A 16,053-nucleotide genomic window follows, 5' to 3' on the forward strand; every position below is an offset into this window, starting at 1 on the left:
CCCCCCCCCCGCTTTTTCTTGTTCTTTCTCTCGTGTAATTTTTTTTGTTGTTTATCTGCTAGTCACTTTAATGTTGTACCCACTCCCCTGCTATAATGCTTCGGCGCTGCAGGGTGTACTGAAAATAAAAAAAATAAATAAAAATAAATGGTTGCGTCTCTATACTGTATTTTAGCTAAGAGTTCCTTCTCCCGAGCGGTGCAATTCTTAGAAGCCGTATCCGGCCAGCTCACCTGCTTCGAGCAGCTTCTGCTCCAGCTCGAACGACACCGTCGGCCCGTGTTTCCCTGCCTCAAACTGGCGTCCTGGTTAGATGAGAGTGGTGGGAAGGAGGATGACCTGTGGCGGGTCTTGCTTCCCGGATGGTGGCTCGACGAACGGCTACCTGCTTTGTCTCTTGAGCGCAGCCTGTGTCCGGATTGCTAGTCGACTTCATCGTTCAGGTTCTTGTATTGTTGCTTGTGTTTTGGGCGGCGTTCTACAAAGCGATGTTTGCAGTTCTTGCTCCCGGTGTTGTGGGCGCCTTTGCACACAATGTACTTGGGCGTGCAGGTGTGAGCTTCCCCCTCGGCTGGCGAAAGGTGTTCTTCACCACACCTGCGGCACATTTGGGTTCTGGGCTTGTAGCAGACGTCCACCCGATGGCCGAATCTTCTGCAGTTGAAACAGGTTTCCAGCTGCTCTTTGTACGGCTGTACACAGAAAGGACTCTCCCAACAGTAGAGGGTGTCTGGATCTTTCTTTCCGGCGACGTCATCATTATGGACATTGACTGGCCAAGGCGACGAGCATCCACCACCGGAATCCCTTGGTTGCGCTTCAGGACTCCTTGTCGAACTCATCGGGAGTTCCGCCGTCATAGGCATAATAAATGACGTCTCTTGTAGAGTCGTCCGGCGCTGACACTTACAGTGTCACTTCATACTCTTCCTCGCCCAACTTGAGCCGTCGCAGGTTACTGTAAACCGAAGCCTTGAGCGCCTTCTCGGTCTCCTCCTCACTCTGTCTTTGTCTCTTGGAATGCCACAATATTTAGACGCCTGCTGTGCAAAAGTCGGCGATGTTGCATCTGTCTCTGGCGAGACCTAAAACCCCGTACATTGAGAGTTGCAAACGCTATCTCTTCGGCGACCGCCATCGTGACAGCACATAGTTTTGCCTACAATTCCATTTGTCAGTCGGAAGACGCCGAACCACCGCCAGGCCACCTCGACCGCGAGCGCCGGCACTTCCCCTTGTGCTTCGACGCTCGACCGTGACGGCGATACTTGTTGCCAGCTTGATCGTCCTGTTCACTGAATTCGGAGGCGTCATTGGGCACGGCGGACCTGGGTCCAATATGTTGCTTACGAGGACGGTCTCCTACGTTCTGCTGGTTATCCTGGGTTCCGCTGCGTTGCGAACTGGGCACGTGTGGCCCGATGACATCTGTGGCTGCGATGGAAATCAACTTCACATCGACAACGCATCGGACTCGGTATCGTCATTTGATGACACTGTTCTACCAGCGACTGCATTCGTCCATCGTACCGTGACGTCATCAGAGCTCACGAGTGTAAAGCAGCGACACAAGAATTCACCTTCAGTGGGCACGGCGGACATGGGGCCAGCATGTTGCTTACGAGGACGCTCTTCTACGTTCTGCAGGTTGGTAGCTATTTGAGCACCATTCGTAGCGGTTGCCCTGGTCTCGTGGTCTTGCCCTGCCCCCGCCGTTGTCTTGCCTTGGCATATGAATGTTTTATTGCTTGCAAGTTGATCCTTTGTGGCGACATCGAAACGAATCCTGGCTCGACTCAAAAGGAAGTTATTGAACAAATTTTAGATGGCCAGTTTTCTCTTCAAGCTGAAATCAGTGATATGAAAGCAGAGCTAGTTAAGACTGTAAATATGGTAAGTGATCTGCACAGCCTAATACAGAAAATGGAGAAAAAGCTGAACGAAACATCATCCTTCACCGAGCAGCCGCAGGAAATACACACAACTTTGAAATCAATAGAGAATGTAATGAGTTTTCAAGCAAAAAAACTGACCGACCTCGAAGATCGAAGCAGACGGTCCAATCTTATCATTCACGGTATTACTGAGGAACCTAACGAAAAAGAAGCTGCGCTGAAAGATAAAATAATCAAAGCAGTTTTCGAGGATACGCTTCAAGTCAGTTGCCAATCTATCGGGCGCATTCATAGGTCGGGGCGTCGGAACGACAAACGTCCTGTTATTCTCTATTTCCAGAATTTTGCAGAAAAAAAGACAATAATGGAAAATGTTACAAAGCTAAAAGACTCAGGAATATCAATTCAGAATGATTATTCCCAGTCTACACTGCTGAAACGAAAACTACTTTGGGATAGCGCGAAAGAAGAGAGGGAACAAAAAAAAAAGGTCACCCTTATTCACGATAAGCTAAAAGGGGATAAAGATGTTTTTGTGGGATAAATCACAAAATAAACGCGTTAAGATAGTGTACCAGGATAAGAGAGTAGATCGGCAGGACAAAGCATGACGATAAGTGCAAGATCAGAACAAACGTTTGCGCATAATAACCATCAACGCGCATATTTTAGTTAATAAGACAGACTTGTTCGAATTAGCGCTATTACACCATGATCCGCACGTTGCAGTTATTACGGAGACATGGCTTCACAGTGATGTGAATGAGGAGGATGTTTTCCCTCCCTCTTATACTGTATTTCGAAAAGACCGGGAATCTAGTGGTGGTGGAGTGGCTGTCCTAATTAATAAACAAATTGAAGCTGTTTTTCAAGATGACGTACATGATATTGAATGCCTGTGAGTGAAACTGTCCTGTTGGTGACAAAACTTTTTTTTATATGTTGTTTATAGACCCCCTTGTTCTGGAACTGACTACTTAGCTAAAACAGAAAATCATCTCTTACAGTACCAAAACAGTAAAATTTTATTGATGGGCGACTTCAACTTACCAGGTGTGGATTGGGAACTTCTTGAGTGTCTCGGACCTCGCACAAAGCAAGACAGCATATTGTTTAAAATAATGCTGACCCACAACCTGACGCAAATAGTTCATGAAACAACCCGCATTGTCGGTCCCACGAATTCATTGTTAGATTTGCTGTTCGTTCCTCGCGACATCGTGAATTTTACGGTTTCTGTGGAACAAGGCCTGTCTGACCACCACTTGGTACGTGCTTCTTTTCCTCCAGTACGGCAAACAAAAAAGAAACACTTATCTTCACGTTACGTTAAAGATTATTTGCGTGCAAATGACGCGTCTGTCATTGAACATCTCGAAACTTCCCTTGTTGATTTCGATGACGCCGATGTCTGCGCACTCTGGGACAGTTTAAAAAAAATCTGTTTGTACTGTATCAATACTTTTGTAATTAACAGGCACAAAAAAGAAAGAAAGGAAACCCCATGGATGACACGCAGTATAATTCAAATGAGGCGAAGGGTAAAACGGCACAAGAAAAAACGCGCACATCCTGATGTGCTAAAGGAATTACTGGACAATCTAGCACGTGCTTTACGTCATTCAAAAGATTATTTCTTCAACACATTCCTTCAAAACTTTATAAAAACCGAGCCAAGTATGTTTTGAAATTATATTAGTGAAAAAAAAGAAGGCAGTCACACAAATTTTGGTGGACAACACTACGTTATGTCATCCAAAGGCTATTACTGAACATTGTAATAGTTATTTTCAAAGTGTATTTTCTGGCCCGAGCACAGGTACCGACAATAGCCGAGTGTAGTACCCCACCGAAGTGAATTTTATTACTAATCCTGGTGTCCTTTCCATGTTGCTGAACTTGAAAACCAAAACGTCATGTGGCCCTGACAACATTCCAAACGCATTTCTGCGACGCTATATCGAACCTCTGGCTCAATTCCTCGTAATAATTTTTCGCGCTTCAATGTCATTAGGTAAAATACCCGAAGATTGGAAGACAGCCCCAATTGTTCCCGTTTATAAAAAAGGAGACCGTCTTCTCTTGCAGAACTACCGTCCCATATCATTGACGTCCCCATGCTGTAAACTATTGGAACATATAGTTGCACATTGTATGAATGAATTTTTAGAAAAAAATCGCGTGCTAACTAGCTTCAAGCACGGATTCAGAAAAGGACTCTCGACGGTAACACAGCTAATTACAGGAATAAATTCATTTGCTTCCTGTATAGATAATAAAGGCCAAATCGATGTAATATTTTCGGATTTTAGCAAGGCATTTGACAAAGTTCCTCATGATAAACTAATTTTTAAAATAGAAGAAATTGGCAATTCCTGATATTTTAGTACCATGGATTAATGCATACTTAAAAGACCGCAAACAGTTTGTTGAAGGGGGGGGACATCGTTCGGGCTCTCTCCCAATTTCATCCGGTGTTCCCCAAGGAAGCGTTCTAGGCCCTCTGCTTTTCATTTTGTATGTCAATGACACTGTCGAAGTTGTTAACCCACCAGTGCATATTCGATTGTTTGCTGACGATTGTATTCTATGCAGAGAAGTTACAAATAGGGAAGATCAATGTGACCTGAACAGTACCTTGAACAACGCTTTCGAATGGTGCGACCAATGGGGCATGATTCTGAATGCTGATAAAAGTGTTTATGTGATGATAACCCGAAAATCCACACGTCATGGCTACACATATAAATTAGGCTCTCTCCCTCTTCAACAACTACCCAACTACAAATACCTAGGAGTAACGATAAGTAGCAATCTATCGTGGAACTTGCCCATAAACAATATCTGTTCTGCTGCATTTAGAACACTGTGCAGCTTTAGACATAAACTAAAAAATGCTCCTTCTAACATTAAGCTACTTTGTTATTCTTCATAATTAGACCTAAACTCGAACATGCATGCATAGTGTGGGAGCCGTATACTAAATCTAACGTAAAAAATCTAGAAAGAGTACAGAGAAGAGCTGTCAGATTTATTTTCATTAAATATGCAAGGTCTGACTCCCCAATCACTTTAATGGAGACAAATAAAATTGAACTACTTGAACATAGAAGTAGAAAGCTTAGATTAGAATTTATTTATCAGTTATTACACAACAAATTCGGTTTGGATCCGTGATCATACTTTACGCCGGCACTAACCAGATAAACTCGTCAACACCATCCCAAGTTCCCTAACCCCTATATTCGCTAAAACAGACACTTACAGATTTTCGTTCATTCCACGCACAGTAACAGATTGGAATCAGCTAGTTAATCCATTGTCCCATAAGTTTTAACCAATTGTTGCCATACTGTGTTGTCTTTTTTGAAGCATTGCGTTTTCTTTTGTGCCTTGATTGACTTGTTCACCCACCCTGCTTGGACTCAGTGTTCGCAGTATTTTGTAAATAAAAAAAAAACATGATGCACGGCTTTTCAAGACTGGCTCATTGCCAGCAGCGAGCCCGTCAGCCACAGAAACCGGGTACTGGTCTCGACGTTGCTGCATAGCAATGGCCACAGGGATAAAAATATCCGCTGAGGCACTCGCTGGGTGTTCAGGAACAAGTGGTGGCTCGACGGCGGTTGGCTCCTTGTCAGAAGCTCGACATGACATCTCATCCAAGGCCTGAGACGCTGCGTTCTTCACATTACTCTCAGACGCATAAGCAGTATTTTAGCGGCAGGAAGGTCGCCAGGCGCATCAATTATCTCAGAGGCGTCCATGATGTGCTCTCGTAATGCGTCATCAGGGTGGTTGGTTGGGGACTTTGGGATATTCTCGGGGGGGGGGGGGGAGATACCGGACACGGGTTATGCCGGCATAATGTCGCGGTGGCACTCTTGGTGTCCGGGGGATGGGGAAGCGGGACATGGGGAGGGGTGGGGGGGGCATCATCTTGGCCCGCATCAAGCAAACAGCCCGGTGAACATCGGCAGGTCGGTAGTCCGGTGTGGAGCCTCCGGTGCCGCAACGCTCCAGGGTGGGTCCAGGCGAAGCCTGGTACTGCGCCTCTGCGAGGCACAGGAAGGACTGCTTGTGACAGCAAGACGCCACGCTGATTGGCACAACCGTCGCAGCAGGAGGGCACCTCGAAAGACTGCTGCCAAAGCAGCAGCGCGGTGGCTGGCGCTGAGGAGACCGTCCGTAGACAGCGCGCCGAGGCCCGCGAGCAGGGAGCACACGGGAAGCTGTGTCGCTGGAGAATCCAAGCGGCAGCAGGGAGGACCACTGATATACCTCTGCCGTGGCAGAGGTGCGGCGGGTGATGCTGGAGAAGCCGCTGGCAAGGCGGCGCGTCGAAGGCCGTGAGCACAAGGCCCACGGGAATGCTGGCGAAGCAGCGGGGGGACCGCAGGAGCGGCAAGGGACGCGGGTGCGTCGGGGCCCCCGGACCGTGAAGTCCGCGAGAGACTGGCAGTGGGCAGTAGGGCTGCGCCCATGGAGGAGCTGCAGTGGGCCGCCGCAGTTGCCATGAGCCCGGTGCAACACGGGGGCGCGCCGCAAGAGTGAAGGCGACGAGGGGGGTGCCGCGGGGAAGTCCAGGTCGCCGGCACAGCACTGGGTCGACGCCTCGAGGGCGAAAGGGGCGCACTGTGTGGGTCCGGTGATCCTGGAGCCGGTTGCAGCACTGGGTCGCACCTCGCACGCAGCAGCTACGAGGTGCGCGAGGGCACCGCGGCAGCAGCAGGGCTGGCAGAAGCCAGCGAGGGGGGACGATGGCCCAGGGAATATGCACCAGCAGGCTGGAGCAGGGAGGACTGAACTCCCGAAGGGGGCGAGCAGGACGCATGAATACGTGAGGGACGGTCAAGGCTGACGAGAGCGCGGCGAGAGCGGGAACGCAGGAGCTCGCCGGAGCGAGCGCCGCACGCACCCGCTCTCGCCGAGCTCTGAGGGGCGACTGACGCGAAACGCGCCTAGTCGAAGGGGAGCAAAAACGTGTGTCCGTTCCCCTCGAAGACCGAAGGAGACCTCGTCAGGAGGCCAGACTCGGTGCCGAAGCTTGTCCGCGTATGTAACCACATACTCCTGCCCTGTGTAGCCGAAATGCCGGCAATCTTCGCAATGTGGCGTATGGCAGTGCCGACGAATGTTTCCTAAGTGGTTGCAGCGGAGGCAGATAGGTGGTCGGCCAGGTATCAGAACGGGGCTCTGCACTCCATACACAGTTAGCTGATGTGGAACGTCACCAACACTAACCTCTTCGGCAAGAGTCAAAGTCCATCCCGGCTGAGCGTCTTCATCTGTTTCCTGTCGACAATTTTTCAGTTTTCCCTTGAAATCGAGGTGACTTTGCCATAAGCTTGTAGAGCCTCACGTATAAAGGAGTTCGGGGAGCCAGAGAAGTTTCACCAAAGGGTAAGCCCTAAGCACCTCTATAGAATAAAAAATGCGATCAGTGTTATATATATTCTAGTAGCTTAAGTTTATTGAATGCAGTACGTTTTATTGCCTGAAATTAAAGCGTACTTAATATTGTTTTAGTTGATTTTGTAAAAATAGAAATTGTGGTGCGTTCTTAAATTCGAATCAAAGTTGTCTATTTTTGTATATTTGAATTTTCGCAGATATGAAAATAATATGGAGCAATACCGAACCACACTAGAGGTTTAATTTTTTTGAGAAATAAAGAATGAGGCCTGCGTAATATATACAAAATGTTTCAGCCGAAATATTCCATTGAGTCATGCCGGAATGTAGGGCTGAATATTGCCAATTTTTGTATATTTTTTTATAACTTTAAACTATATCATGCAACACTTTTTAGTCCGTAATATTTCAGAGGTACTGAGGACTGAAAGAGATTTTATTGAAAATCGAATATGATGCTTGTTTTGAAACTGGAATTAAAGTTACCCCTTTTTTGCTCTTTTCACACTCTGGGTAAATTCGAAGCCTTTTGCAGAACACACCTTGCAATCTAGAGTTTCAAATGTTGTGTGACAGTGAGAACGTAACCCGCATAATAAAGAAAACATTTCACTACAAACAACCTACGGCACCATGCCAATAGTATGGTTGACAATGAACATTTTTGCAGTGCGTCACTCCTGTAGCAGTTTGCGAATTTTTTACTAAACCAACTGCATCAAAAAACGGGATTTTAATAGTTTTTATGATAGTAGGAGTTGCACAGCGTTTTGAAGTGAAATTGAAAGTTTATTATTAGCATGAACATATTTACACAATGCATAAAAATACAGACTACGGTTCCATTGTCAGAAGGCTGCCTTGGGATTGTCAGTAGATCACTATAACTTAATAAATAATAACGCATATTTAGCGAATGGTTATAAAATCAGTATCAGGCAAATCAGGGAAATTAGTATTTGTACCCAAAAACAAAGGCAAAAACACAGGCATTAGGATATAAAAAGTTTAAAAATCATTAATTCAACCAATACAACTTCAAGCTGTTCTTAAATATGGGCAAGGACAGAATTTTTAAGTGTTAAAGGTAATGAGTTCCAAAATGAAACTACTGCAAAAGATGACGACATTTTTCCATTATTAGTACCAACTTTCGCGAGTAGAAAATTGATATTAGCTGCAAATCTTGCAGAGTTGCACTGCGATAGTAGCATATAATTAACAAACAGAAAATGCAGGGTGTCATGCAATAGCTCAAAAAACTATATTACAAGGTGATACTGAAAGAGCTGGTGGACTGATGAGATATGATATTGATACATTCAGGGACGAGAGTTCGTAGCAAATGTGCTCCAGGTGATAATGTGGATGGCCTGATTTTGTATAGGCTGTTCAGACGATAAATGGCAGTTGTATTACGCCAAGCAACAATCCCGCAAGTGAGGCGACTGTGAATAAAAACATAGTAAACAGATAAATTAATATGAGATGGATATAATGAACGCATTTTAATGAAAACTCTGACGCCAAACATATATAGACATTTTTTTTTTCATAAGAGCGATGTTGGCTGAAAACGTAAGCGCGCAATCAAGAATAACGCCGAGCAAGCTAGTGTTATCGAAGCTGGAATAATATAAGCACAGAGGGTTAATGCAGGAGTGCATGGAAGTATTTTCTAGCTACGTTTGAAGGCTGAAACCTTTGTTTTAGTGGGGTTAATAACCAGCTGGTTATTTGACACCATTTTGTTATGTTACTCGAAACGGCATTCAAAAGAACAGTAAGATTATCAATGAACCTGTTAGATAATGACACGGTAATATCATCAACGTACAACACAAAGTGAGTTGGAATAATAGAAGTAGGAAGGTCATTATTACATAATAAGAACAGTAAAGGTTTTAAAATAGATCCTTGGGGAACACCTTCGTTAATACTTTTAGCTAGAGAAGTAGTCCATCGATATTATTTGTTTTGGAAAAAGGGGGTTTATCGAGGTACTCGGACTGGGCAAATCAGCAGCGAACAGAGGGACAGCGAACACAGTCATGTCCAACACGCTAGCGATCACGATGCCACTGACTGGAATGTTCCTTGTGCACTTCTTCCTCTTCACAATTACAAGCGGGATAAGAGAAGACATCCTGGCGACTTACGGCGTGAGCAAGACGGCAGGGTCGTAATAAGGTGGACGTGAACAGTCTTGCGTCCGCGCCGTCGTAGATCATGAGACGGCGTAAGAGGTTCCACTACATAATTAACCGGAAAGGTGCGCTCCAGAACTCGGTATGGGCCATGGTATTTAGCAAGAAATTTTTGAAGACAGTCCAGGAGCATTGGAAGGTATTCACAGCCACACAAGAGCGCCAGACGAGACGTCCGGTGTCGAGTGTTGGCTGTCATGGTTGGATTTACGGCGGTACTGGGTGTTAGCCGTGAATGCGCGCGCAATTTGCCGACAGTCTTCCGCATGCTGGGCTGCTTGAGACGCAGGTGTATACTCTGATATGCCTGGCTGAGACGGGAGTATGATGTCAGTTGTAGCAGAGGGATGACAGCCGTAGTGAAGAAAAATAGGAGAGAAGCCAGTAGTAGACTGCGTTGCGGTATTGTAAGTGCAAATGGCATAAGGAAGGACGAGGTCCCAGTTAGCGTGGTTGGAGGAGACATACATAGAGAGCATGTCGCCAAGGCTACGACTGAAACGCTCAGTGAGGCCATTAGTCTGGAGATGATAGGCGAAGGCGGTTCTATCAATAACGTCGCACTTGGTGAGCAAGGATTTCACAACGTCACTGAAGAAACGCGTCCTCTGTCACTGAGCAGCTCTCGAGGTTCGCCGTGGCGATGAACAAATTGCTGCAAAATGAAGGAAGCTACTTCCTACGCTGTGGCAGATGGAAGTGCGGCGGTTTCTGCATACCTCGTCACTTGACCAACGGCTGCGATAGCCCAGCGGTTGCCGACTGTAGTGTAGCAAAAGCGGTATTCACGATATTGTAAGCAGCTTCCAAAAGGAGAGATAGAGGACTTACTATGGCCATAACATTCTAGTTCATTTACCAAAATCGAAATTTTATTCATATCAAAAGCTTCAGTGAAATCAAAAAGTACAGAGCAAACAAATTCGCCATTATTAATGCCATGCTTAATAAATTCAAGTTAGTTGAGCTACCGGACCTAAAACAAAACTGACATGGGTAATAATATTAAATTTGTTTAAATAATTGTCTAAGCGACTAGCTTATAATTTCTCGATTACTTTACTAGCAGATGATAATATGAATATGGAACGATAGTCAGATATTATTTGTCGGCCACCTTTCTTGAAGACGGGATTGACTTTTGCTGTTTTAAGGCAATCAGGAAAAACGCCATTATTTAAAAGGGTATTAATATTATGAGAAAGCGATTGGAAACCAGGTGAGCAACAAGGTTCAGGTGCCGTGATGATATGTGATCAATCTAGGACTTGTGTCCTTGATGTTATTGATAATCAAGTCGATTTCACAAGAGGAGACAAGAAAAACAAAAAAAGAATGGATTAGTGCGTTTCAAATCTAGCTCTGGTATAAGTGAAGGGCTGCTATGTGGCTCAGGAAAGAAGTCACTGAAAGCATTCTTGATGTCAAATGGCTCATTGTAGACATTACCATTGAAATTAATTTCAGTAGCGGCATTGTTAGCAAAGGGCAAAATTAGAAATTCGTTCAGTAATTTCCATTGCTTTTTAGTGTTAACTTTTTTATGCAGTTCGTGCTTATAGTAAGTTCTTTTCGCGTTTTTTAGTAAGTTATTCAGGACAGTGGAGTATTTTTTGTATCGTTCAGATAAAGAAGCGGTAAAAGGCTGCATCTTCGTTTTTCAGCACAGCTGTTCTTTTAGACGCATTCTACTTAATAAACTATTTGTAAGCCAGGGAATATGGGGAAATTTGTAATTTTTTTACATTTAACTATTGTTGTACTCTCAGATTTGCAATTGGAAAAAGGTTGTGGTTTGTGGGGTTTAAAGTCACAAAGCAACTCAAGCAATGAGAGACGCCGTAGTGGAGAAATCTGGAAATTTCAACCACCTGGGGTTCGTTAATGTGCACTGACATCGCACAGCACACGGGCGCCTTGCTTTTCGCCGCCGTTGAAAAGAGGCCGCCGAGACCGGGATTCGATCCCGCATCCTTGGGCATAGTAGTCGAGCGCCGTAATCACTGCGCCATCACGGCGGGTACAATAGGGAAAAAAGAAGACAAAAACACTTTGCTCTCTCCGCATTGCTCTACAAGAGGCACGGAGACCAGTCTTTGTTACTGATAGCGTTAACAAAATCTTCGTTGTTGATTATGAACATTTAGAAAATTGGCCGTGAAGGACGGGGTGGTATACTGTGCATGATGAAAGAAAAAAAATGATCCGTACTGTCAAGTTCAATGATCCCTGAGTGAGGTGAGGGCGATATATTGGTCAGGGTATGGTCGCTTAAAGAAAATTCATCGGAAGTGCCCCTCGTTGGAGCATTGATGATAGATTCGTAGCCCGAACCACTGAAGCAAACGGTATAGGAAAGAGAATTACTGTTATCCGTATCGAAACGATTAATAATAATGTCGCCAAGATATTAAACCTTCTTCTTTACGAAAGGTAGCTATTTATTGTGATGTCTAATGCTAAAAGAAACTCCGGGATTGATGTAAATGGTGAGCGATAAATGCAGCCGAGTACGAACTTCCGAGAGTCAGTGGAAAAGAGAGACTACTTAGTTTCTATCCAAACAGATTCACATTGCGGTACATGCAGAGCGAGGTCAGAGCTACGCTGGTAAGAAATTGTAGTGGAAATAAATATTGCAACTGCTGGACGAGCGATTACGGTATTCTGGAATATAAGATTTAAAACCAAATAGATTGTCGTCAGAACCGGAAAGCCAGGTCTTCGCCTACGCAGATGAAAGAGAACGGGTGCTGAAGGGCGGTGATAAAATTGAGAATAGATTCCTAGTTCTTCCTGAGGCTGCATGAATTGTAACGATGAGAGATTACTACTGCTTGCGAAGATACGATGAAGCTTATCAGGAGATAGCGGGGTACTAAAGGTTTTAGCGCCATCAGAAGCCATGAATGTGTACGAACTAGTGGAAGTCCTGGTGGTCTGTTTTTGTGCTTATGCGGAAGGCCAGGCTCACGTCAGTCTCACGCGTAAGTACGCGAAAATTATCAGCCCAGACATTTCGTTTTCTTCTTCAGCAACTTAGCTCCAGCAAACACTTTCTTCTTGTCAAAGATAAGGTGCTCATTCACAAAGATCGGGGCAGTTGAAACTGAATGGAAGCCAATTTGGTCTGTTTGTCGGCGAGTGTTCCGTGCCTTGCGCTCGAATTCATTTTTCTCTTCCCGACACACGAAGCGAGCAGTGATAGATTTTTCGTCATTTTTGTTTTTCATGGCAGCGCGAATGAGGACGTCAATGTCAGCAGCGTTGATAGGAGACACAATGACATCACCGATGATTTGAAGCACTTTTTTACCGTTCTCACCTTTATTTACCGGAGCACATTTTATATCCACATTGTTGATTCTAGACTACTGTTCCAATTCACCAACCTTTTTGTGGAGCTTTCCATTTTCCTCTGCTAGAAACGTATTGGCATTAATGAGCTCGGCCTCCCTGATTTTAATTGATTCCAATTCATATTCGAATTGAACACTGCTATGCAAGCCAGCACTGTCGTCACCTTCAGAAGCTTTCTGTTGTGAAAAAACGTTTGTAGTGACCTCGGCCATTACTTCGTCTAGTTTCCCTTTAAGCAACAATCCTAGTTCCTCAACTTCCTTCGCTACCTCAGCATTCGTCGGCATTTCAAAGAGCAGTTGACAACGAACAACAAAAGTACCTCAAGACAGCTGGCTGCACTTGCGGCAAGACTAAAGAAGCGAGACCAAAACATTCAGTTCAACTAACCTGGAAGCAAATGCAAGAACTTAACTAAACTTGAAGAAGCCGCAAATGCTGCCAGAAAGTAATGAAGAGGTGCAGACGGGTCATTATATAGCTAGATATCTGTTGAACCAGGGGGCGTGTATATCGATGTGATGACGTACTTGAAGTTATGGCTGCGCAAGCTGAGACGGGGAGCAACATGTCCTGAAGTCTCCTTAGTAATGGTAAAACACCTGGAATATTCAGGGCTAGAAAAAGCAGTTCACTTAAAGCTACAAAACTTGCGAAATAAATGCACAGACTTAGTAAAGCATCAAGAAGCCTCAAATGCTGCCATAAAGTGATGAAAACCTGGAGACAGGTCCTTATATAGCTGGATTTGCCGTTGAATCAGGAGTAGAAAATAATAGATGACAAAATCTAGTGCGGAATCAGCAGGTCTCCAAACGAGCAACTTCTTGAAATGGCAAAAACGCCGTTTTTCACATATAGTGATATACGATTTTTTACGAGAGAAACGCCGTACCTTGCGAACATTAGGGTCATTCCTTTGTTTCGAGACATTAGCCCACCAAATATAAATTTTTATATTGCAAACAAAAAAAATGGCTAGGGTCTCGATTACCGTTCTTATCTGAACATACCCTTATATACTATATATATTTTAAATCTAGGTAGAACGAGAGGAAGAAAATGGCTGCATGGTTTGAAAGAGCACTGAACAAGGGTACAGGGCGGTAAAGCCTCAGTTCGCATGTCAAGCCAATGTTTAAACTAGTGGACTTGTCTTCATCAGGGCAGAGCGATCACCACTGGCCGAGGTTGAAATACGCTTTTGCTTCCGAAGAAGAAAAGCTGGGGAGGGGGAAGGCGGAGGGGGATGAGAAGAAATTAAGTGGAGAGAAAAAAGTGTTTCTTCAGTAATGTCTCTCTTTACGAATTTTCTACGACGCTGCCGCCCTTAAGAAGGCATTAAAGGCCCTCCACCCTGATTAGCGCATCGCTGAGGGCGGACCTTTCACCACCTCTCGGACAAGCGTGCCTGCTGGGAACGAGCTCTGCTCCTACGCCTCCGCATCGGAGGCACCTGGGCACACATGGAGCGTTATGTCCGTGGCCGGGCCTCCTCCCCTGCATGCTCCTCGTCTGGCGACGGGGAAACTCTGGGGCACCTCCTGTGTGTGTGCCTAAAACACGCCCACCACCATCGACGGATGGAGGCCGGCTACCGGGCTCTTGGACTCCCTGCTGCCACGGAGGACCAGGTGCTTTTTCCGGCCAGGACCCCCATGGCAGCCCACTGGCTCCTGCTGGCCTACCTGGAGGAGATCGGCCTGGCTCATCAACTCTAGCTCCCACCTCACCTGCGGACTTGGCGCTGGCGATGAAGCAGATGACGAGAGCGGCATAATGATGAGCACTCCCCCCCCCCCGTTTTCACATCCAATCTCCCCTTCCCCCTGGACGCCAAGAGTGCTGCCTAGACTCAGGCCGACATACCTCGCGTCCAGTATACCCTCCCCAAGAATATCCCAAAGTTCTCATCATCATCATCAGCACATATTTCTAAGCCCGGAACCGGTGAACCTGTGTACTGAAAAATAAATAAAAAGCGGCAGAATTACAAAAGCTACAATGTGGGATGGATGATTAGTCAGCACCTAAAGCAGGTTCGCTGCAGACACATCTTTCTTGAAAATGGGACAGGCATTCCAAAGGATCCTGATAAAGAATACATCTGTAAGGGAACAATTCTTGAAAGCTTTACCCAAAAGGGGGAGAAGGACAAATAAATAGAGTAATAAGAGGACAGTAAACCACACCTGCCAAATCAAGAGTTTCAACTAAAGTAGGAAGCGATAAGAAAGAAACGTGTTTTGAAAAATACGTGCAGCCTATGCTATTGCGATTGGGGGATGGAGTGTACACGTGCTGTGGATAAACTGTACAATTAACCTATATGGTATTGTTTTCCCGAGTAGATACGACAAAGAGGGAATATATTTAAGAAACTCTAACGTAACGTTGCAGATGTTTATTAATGCTGGTTCCAAAGTTCTGAATTCACTAATTAGGTATGCCTCTCTATATTTTATATTCCTTTCAGATTTATAGCCTGACTGGAGAATACATAATATAATTTCTTCTAACTTATGGTCTTTCCAATTGAAATGCTTTTCAGAGGTTTTTGCACTGTGTCTGCCCAATGAACACCAAGCCTCCCTCTTTCCTTTTCTGCTCTCTCTCTCTTCCTCGGCTTCCTTTGGAGCCCTTTCCCGTTCCTTTTCTGCTCTCTTTCTTTCTTCCTTGGCTTCCTTTCGTGCCCTCTCCCGTTCTCGTTCTGCTCTCTCTTTCTTCTTTGGCTTCGTTTCGAGCCATCTCCCGTTCTTTTCTGCTCTTTTCTCTCCTTTTTCTCTCTTGCAGCTAACCAATTTTTACAGTTCGGCACTGGAAAACTCTCGCTGGGTGCCAGCCTCAATCAGCTCTTTCAGATTCATATCTGAACCCCAAACCGTTTGGGTGTAGCCTAAATCTCTGTTTAGCAAACCTCGCCTAACCGCTTCCGCGCGGCACCACCTGTCGATATCGCTTTGCTGTCACATAGTTTCTGACCTATTCGTAAACTTTTCCAACTCGTTCTCCGTTCTCTGAGCTTGATTGTAACAAATGTCCTGCCCCGGACACCAGAATAATTGTCACCCGTTGTTGATTATAGGTTATTACCATTGCGCCCCTAATGGTGCGCACACTCCCAGACACCCATAGAGTGAGTGGGGGGTAGCTTTTCCGGTCTCAAAGGAGAAGCC

Source organism: Amblyomma maculatum, chromosome 4 (genome assembly GCF_055883805.1).
Source record: "Amblyomma maculatum isolate TAMU_Amacu chromosome 4, ASM5588380v1, whole genome shotgun sequence".
In the NCBI taxonomy this organism is placed as follows: domain Eukaryota; kingdom Metazoa; phylum Arthropoda; class Arachnida; order Ixodida; family Ixodidae; genus Amblyomma; species Amblyomma maculatum.